Source organism: Rousettus aegyptiacus, unplaced genomic scaffold (genome assembly GCF_014176215.1).
Source record: "Rousettus aegyptiacus isolate mRouAeg1 unplaced genomic scaffold, mRouAeg1.p scaffold_m13_p_7, whole genome shotgun sequence".
Lineage (NCBI taxonomy): Eukaryota > Metazoa > Chordata > Mammalia > Chiroptera > Pteropodidae > Rousettus > Rousettus aegyptiacus.
This window is the reverse complement of record NW_023416310.1, coordinates 8,687,073-8,706,122: the sequence shown is the minus strand read 5'-3', so window position 1 is coordinate 8,706,122 and position 19,050 is coordinate 8,687,073. Positions and strand designations below refer to the sequence as shown.

Genomic DNA, 19,050 nt, shown 5'->3' with positions numbered 1-19,050 from the left:
AGCCCAGGCTGAGGCGCGGGGCCCTAGCCTCAGTGTGGCCGGAGAACGAAGACATCGGAGACGGATGAGGCGAGAGTCATGGGTGGCGTGAAGGTCATGGGAGGGACGCAGAGGTGGCCTAGTGTTTGAGACAGCGGGACGTCGTCTTCCGCAGACGAAGGGCGTGGTTAGCTCTGTGTGTCAGATGGATTGTGGCCACGTCAAAGGGAAGGGTAATGTCAAAGTGGGGACGGTGGTGGCAGGCGAGCCAGTTAAGAGGTTGGTGCTGTCGTCCAAGGTGAAGCTCATCAGAAGCGACGGCTAGGGCCGTGTCTTAATGGCCGTGCTCGCCCTCATCCCCTGACGAGGGCATTTCCTGACCAATAGTTCCCTCCGGGAAATGTTTAAAAAGGCCTTCTTGTGCAGCCCAGCCTAGAGCACGTGACGATGAACGAGTTTTATAGGCTCTTCTGAGAACCCCGTTTGCTTTTTCATACATTTTTTCGTTTCCTTTATCTCCAAAGGATGTGTTACACTTTATTTCCTTGAAAAGGGTGTTATTATGAAGATCACTTAGATAAATCAAGCATTCAAAAGCTCTCAACCTTCTCCTTCAAAGTTGAGGTCTTTTGTGGGAAAATGAAGCTTGCTTCTGAATGACATTTCTTTGTCCGAGTCGTCGTAATTATTATTGTCAAAATGTACACTCCTTTTCCTTAGGCCCAGGTCTCTACCCTCAATGGGCTTCTGGGGAGCTGGACCAGCCCCTGCAGAGGGCCCGGTTCTGAGAGGAGGTGAGGTGGCCAGGTGGGAGGTGAGGGGTAAGGATGGGGGTGGGCATTCCTTCTCTCTGAAGACTGACCCTGTCACCTCAGCCTAGAGGGCCTGAGGTGACGCGTCCTCCTGCCTTCGGATGCCTCATCACCTTTTGATTTGTAAGCTGCACACTGTGTGGGTAAAAGGAACAACGCTAGAACCAGAGACCAGGGTTTCCATCCCCGGTCTGCTGTCCCTGCCCACGCGCCAGGTCCCCGTCACGCCATCTCTCTAAACTGATCTCATGGGCATGAAAAACGAGCATAAACGGGGTAACATGAGTAAAAACACTCAACGTAGGACATGCACACAGTGAGAACTCTGAATATTAATAATATCAATAATCAGTTAGAGTCAAAAGCCCAGTCCTGTTCCTTCTCGGCTTCATAAACATGTCAAAGTTATTCTCCTCTCTGAGTCATCCATGGAATGGGGTTAGCAATCCCTGGCTATCTTCAAGCATTGTTTTGAAGACTATGCGATATCGTAGATCTGCACGCACCTTGCACGTTGCAAAGTGCTATGCAAACACACGGGCTTCTTATGATTATGGAGCAAAAAGCTCATGGACGGCTTGGATTTTCAGAAGCTTCTGATCTGGGTAAACCGACAAAGGGAAAGTATGCTGCACGGACTTGGCACAGTGAGAGCAGCAGCCCAGAGCCAGGTTATTCATAGCCTGGAGCCCCAAAGATAGAAAGGATTCCACACAGGGGGGCAGCCTGCAGCGGGACTGCTCATCTCAATTTCACTATTAATCGGGTTCCACGTGTCACCCGAGTCCTGTAAGCACCACCTGCAAGCCAGCTCCCTCTATGTCACTACGGCAGTGCCCGCATCTTAGGACACGCTGTCTCACCACCATGCAGTCCAGGGGCGAGGGTGAGAAGAACCACATAGCGAATGGGCAGGAGATAATGGACAGAAAGTGAACATCGGTCCGTAAGAGGCCAACCGAGGTGTCTGGAATCCCCTTCAGGTACCTAGTGTTGCACCAGGGGGCAGGGAACTTCAAAGTCATGATTATTATGGAAATGGCTAAGATTTTTTTTGAGTAACTCTTAGGTCAGGCATTCTACTAAAAGTATAAAGGCATTAGTCTTGACTATATTTCCATGAGGTTGGCATAGCTAACTTTGTAGGAGAAAAACGGGTGCAGAAAGGTTATGTGGCTTGTTCAAGATCACATGTTGCTAAGAGGAGAGCCCACATGTCTGACCAAGTCTACTTTCAAGCTCTGTAGCATTCCACTGCCCTGGCCACAAGGGGCTTTGAGCCGATCTGGGGTGGGGACATGAGAAGACAGTCCAGTTCTAGGCTGTGCCATGGACAACAGACGCTGAAAATAGTAGATGAAGGTTTTCGGAGGAGAGTGCTCTTTATGGATGGGGTCTGTGTGAAAAGCCTTCCTGGAGCGGTTGGTCAGGAGTGAACTTGGCTGGAGTGTTGGGAAGAGAGAATAGGAGAGCAGCAGGAAGTAACCACAACCCGAAGTGGTCGTTCCCCTTTCCTTGCTTAGGATTAAGAGATGAGAGCACTCTTGGGCTTTCCACACAGTCTGTTTGAAGAAGTCGCCTTTGAGATTTGCAACTGCAAACACTGCTGGTGGTCTATGGTCAGATCTGTGGTCCAATCGCCTCGAAAACCCAGTTAAAAAAAAAAAAAAGACAAGCGATAATAATAGGTGTTTCCAGAAGAGGAACACTAAAAGGCAATGAACTCGAGAACCCCGCTAACAATCAAAATAAGAAGATACAAATCTATTTCTATCTGATGAGCAAAAATGAAAGAGTCTCACTATCAAAACTTACCAAAGCTAGCAGTAAATACAATCACTCATACACTGCTGGAAAAAAATGTACAGTGGTTCTTCTACTTTGGAAAGTGAATTGGCAATAAGTGGTGAAGTTAAGAACAAGCATCCTCTCCGGCTCTGCAATTCCGTTTTCAGATGTCTGTTCTAGAGGGATTCTCAGAGATGTGCACGAGGAAAAATGCATAAGAATATTCATTGCAGCCTTATTTTTAACAGTGAAAAATTGGAAAACACCCAAACGTCATCTATAAATAAATACGATGTACTATATATGTAAATTCTATTCATCTGTTTAAAAGAACGGCCCAGGTCTATGTATACAAATCTCAAAACCATATGTTGACTTCCACTTGTGGTTATGAGGCGGTAGCTGTAGCAAACCACTGTTCTAGCTGAGAACAGCAAGAAAGGTAGATAAAGCAAAAGACGGCAGAGGGATACCAAAGCAGCCAAGACTTCGGGGGCTACGTTCTGTGTGTGGTTTTTTGAACCCTGCTCGACGGGGCGCATTTGCCAATTCTTGGTGCAGTGAGAGGCCGAGAAGTCTGGCAGAGGGTAGTAGCTAAGGGGCAACTTTAAGGGGCTGGGCAGGTAAGCATTGGAGATCGGAATTTCCAAAGCAGCCAGCATTCAAGGGACCACAATTCTGGAGACAGCAGAGACCCAAGGAAATAACACAAGGACTCCACGGACACTTGACCCGCAAGGAAACTGGCACCATGGTATTGTCATGAGAACCGAATAAAACGAGAGTGCCTAATACGATGCTTTCTCCGAAAGAGGCGATGGGATGTTTCAAATGTGCTAAGAATGTAAGAAATGATGCATTATTAGAGCCTGCGTTGCTGAGTAAATCATGAATGAAATTGTCCGGAAGCAAAAGTTGTGAGTTTGAAACCTGATTTTAATGTTTTTTTTTTTCTCCACTCCCTTCTCTGAATTTCCACATTATTGTGTCTATTGTACAGTATGGTAGAGAATTAGATTAATTTAAATATAGCAAATAACTCATGTCTCCAAAATGTCTACAGATTGAGAATTGCATAATGATCAATAGTGCTGAATTAGTTGTAAACTCTGTTTTCACTCTTGTCCCATGGAGACGCCATCTTCATCAGCACATACAAATCCACCCCACCCCCACCCCCACCCCCAGTCCCGGCTGTCATTGACCCAGAAAGGTGGGAGAGGAGACTCTTGCTACCATTTCTTTCACTGCTCCTTGTTCTTTTAATTTAATTTTTTCTATGCCTTTTATCAATGCCATCCAAGGGTACCATAAGTGGCAAGGACAGTGGTTTTACTGAGAAACATTCCTGAGAATAGAAACATTAAGAAATAGATTTAGATGTGATAAAATACTATGAAGATGCTCGAATATCCGCCAGGATAATTCAAGCAGTTGATTTAGGAAAAACATTAGAGCTTACCCCAAGAAAATAAAAACTAGCCTTCAACTCACATGTCTAAGTTTCCTGAAAGTCTTATTAAATATTATGCTTTAAAAGTAAATTCAAAAGCAAAACAAAAACAAAAACGGTTATGCTTTGTTACACATTTATAAGTCCAAAAGGCATCCTTCCTTCTCTTTGTCTAAAAAAAGTTTAGTTTTGAATCATTCAAATTTGTAATTATGAGGAGTCTCCAGTAATAAATCACTTGCATAGAAAGGGATCACCCTGTACTGACCTCCGTGTTGGTTCTGGTAACCCGGGCCCACGGCTCTGTGTTGACAGCCCGTTTTCCCATCCAAGCTGTCCCAGTGTGTGCCCCTCCCAGTGCCAGGCCCAGGGCCCGGGCTGCCACTCAGCCCAGAGAGATTTTCCAGCACCCCTCTCCTTGGTCAGAAGGGCTGGAGAGCCAACAGGACTCTCAACCTCCAAGATCCTCACCCCAGGCCTGGGGGACGAGCCTAAGATCGCTGGGCTTCCGAGGAGGCAAATAAAACTCACTGGCTAAACCTTGAGAAGTTCAAATCTAGAAACTAGATAAAGCGGTGAAAGCTCAGCGCAAATCGAAGGCCTTATTCCAAGCCTTGATAACTTCAATATGTTCCTCAGGCTCTTCAGATAAGTCGGGCCTCTGGCCAGACTCTCAAGATGACCTTGAGGAAATGCAGCATTATCCTTGGATGTGCCTTTGCCCGGAGAATCTGGCCCATGGAGCACGTGAAACAGTTTAGACAAGGACAGCAAGGCAAAAATGTGACTAGGAGTCCGGGGGTGGGGCGGCTCTTCCCCTCACAGCCTGTTCAACAAGTTCCCTCTTCTGCCCTCCATTTCCCCAGATGCAAAATGAAGGCTTGCATGGGATTATTTCTGAAACCCTATCTTTTTTTTTTTACGGGCATATGAAAATAAAAAGGAACTCTCCACTCCCCCATCCGCCCCACGCCCCCAGCATTGAGCATAACTTTTACAGCACACCAAACCCACATCGAGTCTTCCTTCTCCCACGGCTGCGTCCTGCGACCTTGGGATTGGAAATGCTCAGAGCCGTTCCCCGTGCTTTTCGTTTTATGATTTGAACTTGACGGAGTCCAGAGAAAAGGAAGAAAATGTCTCCCTCTTTGCGGGACCTTCCCTCTGTCTGCACGTGCTCAGCCGTAAAATGAGAATCACAATGATTACCATAAGGAAATACTTATCTCCAAGGAATATGGGGAAAGTTTATGAGATAATGAGACCTGTAGCTGCCAGAGAGGAGGAGGAGGGGCAGCCACCCCCCACCCCGCCCCGAGGTGTAATAACGCTTTCGGGATCATAGGGAATCACTCCAGGGGCACAGGTCAGACCAAGATGGCAGCATCGGCAGCGTGGAATCACAAATCGGTCCTTTTTAGACCTTTAGGGCCTTGGTTCCTGTCCTCCCCATTGCCTGCTGGAAGGTGTCAGAGCCAGAAGCCCGGGACCTCCCACCCGGACGTGCCCTCTCCCCTTATTTCTGTACCCGCCATCTCTTTAGGATCATGAACGACTTTCTGGAAGACACAAGTTCATGGCCATTTTCTCCAGCAAAGCTGCTTCTGAGTTTGTGTTAAAAGTGCCAAGGTTCTGAAAATTGAAATTGCATCTCGTGGCCCCCTAGCACCAGGGCGCCCAGACCGCTGTCGGGAGACGCCTGCTTGATTTTTCGGTGTGAAGACTGCCTTGACTCGCACACACAGAGAATCCGAATCCCTCTGGCTCGTGGCCACGCAGGTGGCCCCGAGGCCTCGCCAGTGCTGTGCTGGCTGAGCTCGCACCTAATTCTCGGGTACACGTCACCACCCGGCCCCCTTCGATCCCCGGTGCGTGTCGCTCCTCCCTGTGCGCCCCGTGAGGCCTCCCAGTTCGGATCATTGGCTCCCCCCAAACGACGCTTGTTTTCTCACGGTCCTGTTCCACGCTGGGGCTTTCAACATTTTGCTTTTCATCATGATGATCTTTGGAGGGAAGGAGACAGTCTGATTATTGTTCCCATCTTAGAAACGAGGAAACTGAGGTGCAGACAGCAGTCTCCCCCAGCGCAGAGCACGATACATGCCAAGAGCGCAACTCAGATCTGGGCTCTCTGTCTCGCCCACAGCCTTCCTTTCTCAGTGATTGTCAGCCTCTATTTCGCATCAGAACCATCTGCGAAGGATTAAAAATAATAATGGTAATTGTTCCAATGCATTTCCAGAGATTATGATTCAGTGGGTCCAGGGACTGGGGATATGTATTTTTAAAAAGGTAACACTAGGATTCCTTCTAAGTTGAAAATCACTATCTTGCCAAGTAAAGACCCAAGTATTTGTCCTTTCCAACTCTACCTCCCATCTCGTCCAAATATCAACCTTGGGCCGGGCCTGGCTCTTGAATTCACTGTGTTCTGACTCTTCTCTGTTCTATCCAGCCTTTGCTCCTTTCCCGTTTATGAGACCTTCTGCCTAGAATGCCCCTCCCAGCCTTCTCTGCCTGCTCGAGAATTCGTCCTGAACTCCAATCAATCCTGCTCCTTCCATTAAGCCTGCCGTGAGCACGTGAGGCCACAGGGATGAGCCCTGCCTGTCACCTTTAGTATACTCACATCCTGGATCATTTGTTTTGGCCTTTATCATCTATTGCCTGTGTCACTAAAGATATGTTTTATGGGTTCCCCTTGTCACTGTGGGGGGATTTCAGGAGGCACAGAGAGGGGCGCAAGGAACAAAACATTCAATGTTAAGAGCCTCGGGTCTGAGCCGGGCTCAACCGACTACTTACTATGCGACCCTAAGCAAACCGTGGCCTCTTTATAACTGTTTTTAGTATTGGTCATTTGTTTGTTTTTGTTTTTAAACTTCAGTTATCTTTATTTTAACAAGATAATAATGTTATCAGCTATCTATCTCAAGGTTCTATCTCAAAAAGCACCGAGCACCATTGCTGATACCTAATAGGCTCTCAATATTTTATAAGCCTCATTCTGAGATGTAATCCTAGGCTTTCAGTCTGATTTTGTTCTCATTATACCATATAAATGTCAAGGATTGGATTTTCAGAGGAAATCACAACTTTAAATGTGATTTCTCATTACATCGAACTTCGGGAGAACCCCAGCTCTCTGAACACCTGTGAATACGCGTTGAAGAAAAAGGATGAACGAATGAAGTACAGTTGGATCCTCTAGGAGCTCTGCGGAGAAGAAATGCAAGGAATGAGTACAGCTAGTAGTGGAAGTCAGAGAAGACTTTTTTGAAGACATTCGGATGTTGAGGTTTGAGGATACAATTAATAAATTCTCTCCCCCCCGCCCCAGGAGTCAAGCCAACTAGGCGAGAGAGATGGAGTTGGACTGAAGGAATGAAAGGCATCAGCATTCCTGCTGTATGTCCGCATGGGAGAACACGGCTCCCTCCGCGCTCTGCTGCCGTCTACGGCCTGGGAGACCCCTGTGAGGGCAGGACTGAGCCTGCAGAGCGGGCGAGCTTGCCCTGCCTACCGCAGGGGGCACCGCTGCTGCGGGCCAGTCCTGTTGCAGTGCCGGACACGCACAGAGAGCAGAGCCTCCCGACTGCTTCTAGAAGGCAGCCATAAGCCCTGGCCAAAGGGAAGGAGTAGGGGGACCAGGCCAGAAGCCATGTGTCTGCAGACAGAGAGGGAGGGGGGACGGGCTGTGCCCAGCGTGCTTATTCCCTCATCCCAGACACTCCTCTCCCCTTAGGAAGAGTGAGTGAAAGATGGAGAGAAGGCCTGGCAAAGCTCCTCCATCTTTTCATCTCCTAGAGAGGGCGGCGAAACTCTCCGCCTTGCCTCTCTCTATGGAAACATGAGGGGCGTATAAGCATTTCTCTCTAGAAATGCTCGTGATTATAGCAGGTAAACATTCCGGGGGGGGGGGGAATTCAGGCAAAAGAAACTATGTATAAATGCTTGACGTGAGAAAATGCGGGATGGTACTTGGAACGGGGGTGGGGTGCTCCATGGTGCCTGAAACCCAGAGTGTTAATAAGGAAGTGGGGGAGGACAAGGCAAGGAAGATATTGCCAGATTTGGAGAGCCTCGAATTCCAAGCTTAGGAGTCTGACTTTGATCATTAGGCGGTGCAAATCAGTGCCTCTTATTGGAAACATAACTCTATGCATCTGCCTCCACCGGAGAAGGGAGCGGTGCTGGGTCTGGCAGAAGGAACTGTGGCCTGAGTGCCCCCTTCCACGTTGCCTGCTGACGAGCCATGCTAGGTACATTCCCTTAGGCTCCAGGATGAAATCGCAATGCACGAGGACCTAATGCAGAATGTAGGAAATCCACAACCGAGTGTCCTGGAGGAGAATGCAGAAACAACGGAAAGGCAAGCAGCAGATGACTGAGAATGGGACCCACGTGGGGGTTTTGGAGGTGCTGGAGCACAAAGAACAGCCTATAGGGTGTCAGGCCCTGCCCTCTGCCCCAATCCTCACCCCACATCCACTCCAAGGAGGGGGCAGAGCTGCAGGTGAACGCTGAGTGAAGGTCAGAGGTCTCGTGTAAACATAAGCTTTGGACTCAGTAACTTAAGTAAGAAACAACATTAGGGAAAAATAAAGGCCGACCACATAAGCAGAGGGCTGCAGCGAGGGAGAAGAGCAAGCCGGTGGTCCAAGCAGTTTCAGAGATGTGATGGACTAGGATGAGGACCGTTCCTCTAGTGTCTTCCCCGAATCGGTGGTTTAGCTTTCTTAAATATTCATTAAGCGCACTGCCATTTACAAAGTCCGTTCACATGGCCTTCTGTCTCGGGTCCTCGCGAACGGCCCTGCGTACGGAGAACTAGGGGAGCAGAATCTCCATTTTAGGAAACCGAAGCCCAGGGATCCTTCTGTGGCCAGGTCTAAAACCTGGCCAGCTGTCCCTCGGGCTCCGTCATACCTTCACGGTAGGGGTTTTTTTTACGGAAGATGAGGCTGGGATGACCGTTCGCTGGTCGGTCTGAACACCGGATGGAGGTCTGGAAGAGAGAATGTTGGTACAAGCCGTCGTCCTATAAGGTACCATCCCTTGGACCAGAAGACGTTTGAAGTACTGCTTTAAAGAACAATAACCCGAATGTCAAAGACAAGGTATGTACCTTCAGTTTAAGGTCGTCCCCACCATTCCCTAATGCCTCGTATCAGACCCACTCTTAGTGACTCAGTCACCAAATACTCGACGCGTGCCTCCCTGGCCCAGCCATGCCCTCATCATTCCATTTCCTGGTCCCTGAAATGTTTGAATAAGCGACCACCACCCACGACCAAGACCGAGGTGGGCGAATGTGTGATTGCTGTTCCTATATTCATCTTAGTTGTAGCATTATAACCTGAACTTTGAGTCACTTCGAAGCTGGGACATGATAACTAATGTCTACCACAGTCTCCAGAGACCGGCCTTTCTAAAGACGTGAGGACCTTGCCGTATCCTCATGGCCAGTGGCAAACGGTAGGCGTCCCTCACCCCAGAGCCTAACCAGGTGACAGGAGCCAGGAAACCTTTCGTGGACTTGCCCACGGCCCCAGAGGCGGCAGGGAGGCTAACGTGGACAATCGGCCGACCTGACTTCAAGCTCGGGACAGATCCCCTGTCCCTGAGGGGCTTGGGTTGCGGAGCCTGCCTGGGAGAACAAAAGGGATTTCTTCAGTTGTCACACCTCCCCGGCCCAGAGCTGCTTTCCTTTCTGACTCGGCTGGCTTCCCCTGGGCGCTATTTCACATCAGATACCTCCTCCCCTCAGAGGACGAGTTGACATTAAATATCCTGAAATTACATTGAAAGGAGGCGGGGGGGGGGGGGGCGGGAAGCTAATACAAAATTTTAATCAAAATATGAGCTTAACAGTTTCCAGCCTTTGAACCGTGACACAGACACAGAGTCCGCAGGGACGCCCCACCTGCGCTCAGGTGCGAAGTTCCCCAAGGAAGGGGCCATCTTCTGACTAAGAGACTCTCCAGCGAATCGGCATGGGGGCAAACTGGGGATTTCCAAACACCTGCTCCCCTCGCCCCGTGTGTAGGAGCAGGCCAACCGGAGCAAAACTCTCGCTGTGGCCGCGGGAGAAGAAGGAGACCTTCCACAGGGGTCTGGGTTTCCTTCCCCACCGCCTCGCCCAGCTCTGATCCATGTGCGGGCGTCAGGCCCCGAGGTTATGCGGGCAGGAAGGGCAGGAGAAGGCCTTCAGGGCCGCTGAAAACCGCTTGTCAATTAAGAGCCCCTGGGACTGAATGAGGCGGGCATCGGGCGCCCTCTGGTGGAAGAGGTGCCACCAGGCACCCCGGAGGATTTCTCCCTGGGTTAACTCTATAAATAGATGATTTATTAAACAGATTCGAGGCTCGAGGCTCGTTTGAGGCGCTGGGCCATGATTGCTCCGGTGCTTAGGACGCTGCCCCTTTTGCGAGCCCCTAGACTGACTTAGCGAGTCACTTGCACGATCTACATTACAAGTGCATCAGACTATTGGTTGAGCCACTCTCGGCCAGGAGATGCCAAATGCTTTGGATATAAAAGGAGTTTTAGTAACTCAAGCAAAATAAGCACACTCTCCGCACCCCGCACCGCGGGGCCCACCCCCCCACCAACTGCCTTCCCAGAGACTGAGGCTGCAGAGTTTCTGGGAGGATACACAATACCTTGTTACAAACCATGTAATGTTTAAAAAAGTATCTATCTGACAGCCTTGGCTAAAGCCAGATCTTCTATCTCGATTACTTCAATATGTCACATCCATATCGCACCGCGGCGTCCAGGTTTTCAGAGCCAAGTCCTCTCTGTCTTGTCCAACCTTCCCATCTGGAAGCAATGAGCTTAATATTCTGGCTCTCCCCCCATAAAAGCTATGTCACAAAAAAGTAGCAGCTTGTGAACTGCTTTATCCCCCCAAGACACACTGGAGCTCACTCTATTCAGTTACACGTAAAGACTGTCCCTCCCCCAGCCCCTGCTGCCCGAAGTCCCCAAACGGCCCCGTAACGCTCAGCACAGTACCAGGAGGACACGAGCGAGTTGACAATCATTTACACTGTAATCCTACTTTTGACATTTTGAAGGATGCAACTTAAAATATAGTGGAGGCTTAGGGACTCCCTCTGGACAGATGTGTTTGCTAGAGAAGAAACATCCCTTTGCAAGCAGCCTACTGTTTCTGGTGGCCCCACCAAGACCCAGCTTCGGAGCCTGTCTTGGACCCCTTCTCCCACTCACCTTAGCTCCTTAAGCATTGCCTGATGAGTTCTACGAGACTTGAATGTTTGGTAGTTCACGGTGATAATGACCTTCCCTGTGATATGGGCCTTATTCGTTCAGGGACTCACTTCCTTACTGACTGTGATTGAACACTTGGCACGTCCCTTTTACGAAGCTCTCTGTTCACTTGTGGTATCAAATGGGTGGGTGTCTGGCCCCCCAGGAGACTAGTTCTGTGAGGGAGATGGACCCCAAATTCAGAACAGTTAGAACAGTGTTCTTGAAGTTTAGTCCAGGGGTGGCCCCAGCCAGACCTACTGAATGACAATCGTTGGGAGCAAGGCCCAGAACCATGTGTGTTTAACAAAATCCCCAGGTAACTTCCACGCACGTTAAAATCAGGAGACTCACTGAGTTAGGTCAGATGGGGCGGCAATTGATGATGTGTAAAATGTGAGGAGAAATCCTGTGACCTTAAAAGAGAACTTGGGTCTTTGCCTGGAGGTGACATAATGCTGCCGTCCACCCTCCGGTCTCACGGTCCCGAAAGATGATCGTGAATGGAAGTCACTCCGTGGCTGAGCTCTTAACGCTGTGGGCACCTGACTGTTCTCGTCACACGGAAGCTTCTGGAGGCAGAGGCCAGCCTTCCCATGTTGAGTCCTTGGGGCGGGGCCTCCATATAGTGGATGGGATTTGAAAGAGCCGCTCGTCCAATCTCCTTGTTTCACAGGCAGAACACCTAGTCCAGCGAGGGAAGTGGGCTGTCCGAGGTCACACAGCCTCTCAAAACGATCGTATTCAGGCTACTTCTTTGATTTGGAGACATCAGCGTTTGGGTATAAGTCAAGTGTGTGTTCGTTAAGGCCCATATTCTCCGACTTCCGAAGGCACTGCCCACTGACTCATTTACACCCAAGAGTTTTCCAAAGTGCTTGTCCGAGAGCCATCTCACCAGCTGGGCCTTGAGTGGCCCACAGGCCACATGCATAAAACCTGTTTCCTGAGGCGCCGCCATGCTGCACTGAAGTTAACCTCTTTTTCTGGCAAATTAGTTCATGACCCGGGAACAGTTAAATGAAACTGTATGCACATCAAGAGGAGGTTATTTGTGTTCTGTCTTTTTTTAGACCAAACCTCTGATGTGTTTATTTGGAAGCTTGGCTCAGGCTCCCTATCTCACTACTTACAGTTAATCCTGTGTTTTCGTTGAGCTACCTTTAAATCAGTGTCCAATGAAAAATACTGCCTGATTTTGAAGTACGTGGCATTATAAAAAGAATCCCAAGGTTCACGATCTCAAAATTTATTGTCAAATGTATTTACTTCTCATTTTTCTTTCTGTCTTTCTTTCTTTTTTTTTTTCCAAGCTCAATCCAGCCTGGATGTTTTTAGAATGACTCACAAAAGAGCAGGAATTGCAAAGGTGCTGGGTAGTGTATTCTGGGGAACTGTTTGTCCTACGGAAGAGATGCCCATAGCGGCCTCTTGAAGAGCAAGGTAGTTCCAAGGCGCAGCGACCACGTCTGCGTCGCCTCTCTCTCCTTAGTACCCGACACAGTGTTTGGCACACAGAGGCGCCCAGTAAGTGTTGGCTGATTTACAGGCCACTGAAATGGGTACGAAGCCAGTATCTCTATTCTTACTGGCATTGCTTCAACTGGAATGGGTTTTCGAAGGGCTGAAATAGTTTAGTTATTTTCTTATACATCCATGGGACAAAGATGCTACTCCTAGAAAACAAACAAACAAAAAGTTCATCTTTTTAAAGCAGATCTATATTTAGTTAAATAGTCTGGAAATGACTAGAAATGCTTAAATATACACATGCATTTCAGGCCGGCTTTCAACTAGTTGTTATAAAGCAAGATCTCGGGGAAAATAAGGTTGCTTTTATAACAATTCCTATTAAACTTAAAACGAAACTTTTTCTCAGAAGTGTTTTTCCTACCCGTCTTAGGGCTTTGGATTGGTGGACTCTTGGACTCTGGAGTGTCCCCAGTGAGACAGGGAAGGTTTCTGTTTTACCAGGGCGCTAAGAAAGGTCGCTTATTGATGTGTGAGTGTTAATCAAGTAGCAGAAGTCACAGGAGAATCCCAGAGCTGTCCCTCTTCCCTTGGCATTGTGACTTCTGTCGTGTCTACAGGGTCATGGGTAGGATGTATGGAGAGTATAAGGCAAAAGAGGAGACACTTGCTAGCAGATCCAGGGTGGAGAGAGGGGGGGAATCCACAGCTTTTCACCCCTTTTTCCAGTTACTCATGGCACCGCACACTCTAGCTCAAGATGATGTGTGAAGCGACACCAAATGCTTTCAAATGTCATGAGATGGTCCTCACAATGCTATCAGTTAGGTCACCTCAGGATCCTGTCTTGAAACTGCCAGTGCACCTGTTTTGGGGGAGAACATTGACAAATCTTACTTGGCCCTTCGATGTCTGGCTATGTCTTGTGCCATACTCCTGGACATTAGGTTTGATGGTCCCATTTGGTTCTGTATTTGCTTCTGTGAGTGGGGCTTGCCTCCCAGTCAGACCGTGTACAATCTTCAGAACCAAAACCTAGCTCAGAGGTGGGCACTGCGTGGATGTTCACTACAGGTTCAAGAAATCCAAGAGGTCACTCCTTAGCCTAGCCACGCCCATCACCTTCTGTGAGAATTCTCTCCTGATTTCTCCAGGCGGGAGATGAGCCAAGTACCTTTGGAAGATTTAAACAGACTTGAGGTATCAGCAGAGCCCTGTAGTTCGTTGACCTCTGAGCTGACTTTAGATTGTGCAATAATGATTACGAACCTGTAAAGCTTCCTAGAAATGCTGCTAGACTGCATCAGGCAGATTGCAAATCACAAGGTAAATGTTGTGTACGTTTCATTCTATTTATCAAGACCTCGCCTCGGGGGGGGGGGGGGCTGTGGCATTTAAAATGACTCGACTCCCGCAGGGTTACAGCTACTCCATTTGGGTTCACTCTAAACAAGTTCACATTTCAGCCCTGCAGCCTCTGACTAACGCACTCAGAGCCCTCGGCACGTCTCACGCACCTTTCGCATCCGAACCGTCCGTCAGACATTAATGTGACAGAGCCGTCACCAGACAAGTTCATTTGACCATTAATATCCTCGAATAAGAACATTGAATGTACACATCCGGAGATTTAATCTGTAAACAGAGCCCCGAGCATCTGGAAGAAGGAGGTGTGTTTAGGCTTCGGCTACTTCCACAAAGCTACATGGGACCCTCTTCGGCACTAACCAGAGACGCGGTCTCAGTGGTCAGAGCGTAAAGTCCGAGATGACATTCTGACCTGTGATTTATCCCACCGTCCTGACGGTTGCCTGGGAGCGCCAATGCCGTCCAAGTTTCCAGCAAAGTTTCTAAACTTATCTTTGGCCACCGCTGTAGGAGAGTCATGGGGACAATTCTCTCCTTTTCTTCCAGGAAATGACAGAAGTCCAGTAACAAAGCCACCCCCCATGGTCCCAGCATAGCCATCAGCAGCTATCTCCTTAGAGTGGAAGGTCCAAAAGAAAATTCGAAAAGAGTCTGATGATCATTTCCAAGTATTGAAGCATATGAAAGATTGCGACACTTAGAGTCACCCAGAGCAAATCATTTCCAGCTTTATCCTTTCTGGTCTATGCAAAAAAAAAAAAAAAAAAAAAAAAAAAGCCCATCCCACGGCGTCTCAGAGCAGCAGCTTCTGTTTCTTCCTTCCTTCTCCTCACTTCGCAGTAGGCAGTCTGGGTCTGTGGCTATTCATGCAGGATCAGGGGACAGGAGGAAAGAAGGAAAAAGAAGGAAAACTCTTTTTTCCAGAGGAGGAGGAGGAGGAAAATGACAAGGGAGAGGGAAAGGAAGGGCGCAAAATGACTGTTTGAAACGATGCTGATCATCGCCTTAGAAGCTGGGTTCGAGCGGAATTCCTTCCTTTCGGGAGAGAAGGCTCGGGCCGGCAGTCCCAGGTCGCATCCAGGTCTCAGGAGTATTTTCTTTGGCCCCATTGGGTTGGCCTGGGGAGCCCCTTTGAAACAGAGGCCTATGTTTGGCTTGGAGAAACTTATTATTTCTACAAATCTGCCCTCTAACACCCAGAGGGAGACGTATTTAGGCCTGGGGAGGATATTAACTCTTAGTTGCACTGTAGTGGCCCTGGTTAGACAGAGGCGGCTCCTGGGAGGATCTGGCGCAGGGAGCCATGCAGGAGCCTGATCATTCTCCACTGCTTCTCCTGCCTCCCTGCTTCCATCCACGTGCTAACTGCCCGGCCCATCCCTGCTGCTAAGCAAGAGCGCGCGCACACACACACACACACACACACACACACACACACACTTTTTCAGTATCCAAAATAGCTGCAAGGGGCAGCAGCTGAATAGTGCCCAGCCTTCTCTGCACAGTACGAGCTCTCCTGTTTGCCAGACTGACACAAGTCTATCTGCCTGGTCCTGTAGGCATCGGACTTTGTAAGGGGCCCTGATACACACTTCATTTTACAGCTTCCAGACCAGTCTATTCTCCCCAGACCTCTGGGAGGACACTGGGAGTCACTGTGCAGACCCCCAAAGACCTGGTGCCCGAGGCAAGGCTGGTGTGGCCGGTGACTCGCACGTAAGCACGCCCAGATACTTCCAGCCTGTTCTCCCAGATCAAGTGCCTTGTCCCCTGCAAGGGTACAGAAACCCTCTCATTAGTGGACACTCCATGGTTAATATCCTTTTCTGCTCTTTTGTGATCAAAAGAAATTCTGTTTCCTCAGAGATGCTGGAAGTTCCCTATGGAGAAAGAAATATTATGATTTCTCTCTCATCTTCTTGCATTCATGTGCTAACAGAGCTTCTCAAGCCTCAAGGGCTCTGCTCACAATCACCAAACCAAGGAAAAGGCATCTGGGAATACAGCCCAGAAACATGTTCCCAGAAGTTAGACTCTGGCTCCCATGAACGGCACCTCACATGTGCACACCCTGTCTGGGTACACTTAGGACATGTTCTCAGCCAGATGGAGCCTGATCCTCACAACCCCATGCAGTCACCGGGACAAGAGAGATGGCCTCCCACAGTACAGATGACTTGCCCGAGATCATCTAGCAGGTCACGGTGGGGCTGTCACTAATAACCTAAATTGTCTGGCGTCTTCCATCATTCTTTGCCATCCACAATACAGTCTTTCGTGTGTTAAGAATCCTAAACAATCAAATAATGTTATTTAACTTTAACCTAAAGATAGGGCTCTGAGATATAGAAAGAAAGAATAATTTTCAAATTAATAATTTAAATAAATCATGCTAATATTTAAACGATTAGCGAGGGCAAGGGATGAATGGCTGGTGGGGAGGAGGTTAGGAGGGCCAAGGCTAAGACAAGAAAAGAGGTTGTTTACACATTTGGACGTCGAATCACTTAGGACTGATTTGATGACAACCGTACAACTACATTAGCAGGAGCTGAAGTAATAGAATACTGTGGGCACGGTTTTGGGTACCTAGGATGTGCCAGGCTTTCGTGTAGGTTGTCACATTTAATTCTTACAGCCTCGTATCCGTGTGATGGAAGTATTATTATTCCCAGATTATAAACGATTACCACTTGTCTCTGGAATAAATATTAATATGATGATCTATCGAGAGCCTCCAAAATATCTAAAAGCAATTTCTCAACAATCCCTCTCTAAAAAAATTTTAGGAGAAAATAGTAATAAATGGGAGCGAAGATTCAGGTACTAAGATACTAATTTAATTTTTTCTTATTATAAGAAATTTAAAAAATAGAAGAATTAAATAAGCCACGGTAGGTCGTTGGCACATTACACATATATCTAAATCAGGAAGAAATATATGTGGGGCATAATTAATGTTGTTTAATACTATAAATAAAAATATAAATACACACATATGTGTATACATATATGTATACGATTTACATATGTGCACATTTACACATGTGTATATATAATACCAAAATAGTAACAGTGAAACAGTGATATCTCTGGGTGTTTAATAATTTTCTCATTATATATTTTATCTTATTTCCTCTACTTGTATCAAAAATAAATTTCTACTTTTTTTTTATCAGACAAAGATTATAAACAAATCTTACAAGTCAAGAGAGTGAATGACTTTCTGATTTCAATTGTTAGAAACTGTGAAATCCACATGTAACCACCATCTTTGGCCCTATATATCACTAAAGCCACAACATTACTCCAAAATTTTTAAGATTTACAAATAAAAAAAAAAACTTCAGATTAAGTAGTAGATTATTTAAATATATCGTCCTTCTGAAAATATCTAAAATGCTACATAAAATACATTTTTATATTATGAACACAAAAGAATTGATAACATAGTAAGAGTTCATCTGGTCAAAATCTATGTAAAGGCAGGAATCCAGAAAGGTAAGGGGACCTCACAGCTGCTTTTTCCTAAGGATGTTGGGAAAACCAGATTAAAACACAGTGTGTGGATAGAAGACATAGTCCAAGCGTTCACATGAGGAGACTCTAATAGGCAACACATGTTCATAAATCTGGATCCAACCAGAAATAAACCTCCTTTGCTTAATCCCCTAAAACAAACCTGTGTCCTTCTTTCTCTGAAAAGGACGTAGAGAAAGCTGCCTTGGTGCTGAGAAAGCCAGTCTCTGAGATCATGTAACCACACATTACATAGAGCTCATACTGATGATCTGAATTTACATTCATTCTGTTAAAAAAAAAAAAAAAATCTTCAAACCATATAGGTTGAAGTTGCAGAAGCAAAACTCAGCTCACTATGGAGAAATGTACCATCCTCCCAGCCTTCAGGAATGCCCACAAATAAACAAAACAGCTCACAGTTAAAAATAACAAGAGACCATAACCCATGAAGAAAAAAAGCAATAAAAAAAGTTTTACAAAGACCTAAGATAGTAAATAATTACCTCTATTTTGTTTAAATAAATGAAAAGAAAATCTTGAAAGTACCTATAGAATAGAAAGTCAAAATATGACACAGCATATTTTACAAAAAATATAAATTCTAGAAATAAAGGGACAATGTTTGAAATTAAAAACTCAATAATCAGGTCTAACAACAGATTTAAAACTGCTGAAAAGATAGTTTGTAAATTGTAAGACAGATTTAGAAGACATTTGCCTGATTGAAACATGGAGAGACAGACATAAAATGTGATAGACATAGTTATGAGACATAGATTTTAAGTGACATAGAGTATTAACTATTTCCAACCAGACTTCCAGAAGAAGAATACATATGGGATATCTAAAAGGAAATAGATGAAGATATAACAGCTTAGAACTTTCCAGAACTGACAAAAGACATTGATCTATTGATTCAAAAAATTCAGTGAATCAAAAATAAGATAAATTAAAGGAAGTCCAACCTAAACATATTATAGAAAAACTGCCAAACACCACAAACAAAGAGATAAGAAGCTGAGAGAGTGGGGAAGCGTTACGTTTAAAGAAATGTTAGACTAACAACTGACTTCTGAACGGCAGCAACAGAAACTGAGAGAAAGGCATTTCATTTTGTGTGCGTTTGGGGGGTAGGGGACAGGGGTGTGGGAAAACACATTTCTCTGGAATGAGGGAAAGATGAAAACATTTTCATGAAAATTAAAATGTAGATTTCATACCAGGTGATTCTCACTAAAGGAAATTCTGAAAAAAAATGTTATTTCAGGAAAAAGAAAACCAAAGCTAGATAGATAGAGGATCTGAGATGTAAGATGGAATGAAAACAGAGAAAATGGAAATAATGTGAATATATTTAAACAAATGTTGCCTGTATAAAAATTG

General features: G+C 46.6%; 1 long non-coding RNA gene across 1 annotated transcript in view; it reads right to left on the bottom strand.

The window, feature by feature from the left end:
* Positions 1–11,271: 11,271 nt before the first annotated feature.
* LOC118605207 overlaps positions 11,272–19,050 on the bottom strand; it is a 222,379-nt gene continuing 214,600 nt past the window's right edge. The window contains exon 3 of the long non-coding RNA XR_004951990.1: positions 11,272–12,983. This is a non-coding gene — a long non-coding RNA (uncharacterized LOC118605207). The remainder of the gene's footprint in view (positions 12,984–19,050) is intronic.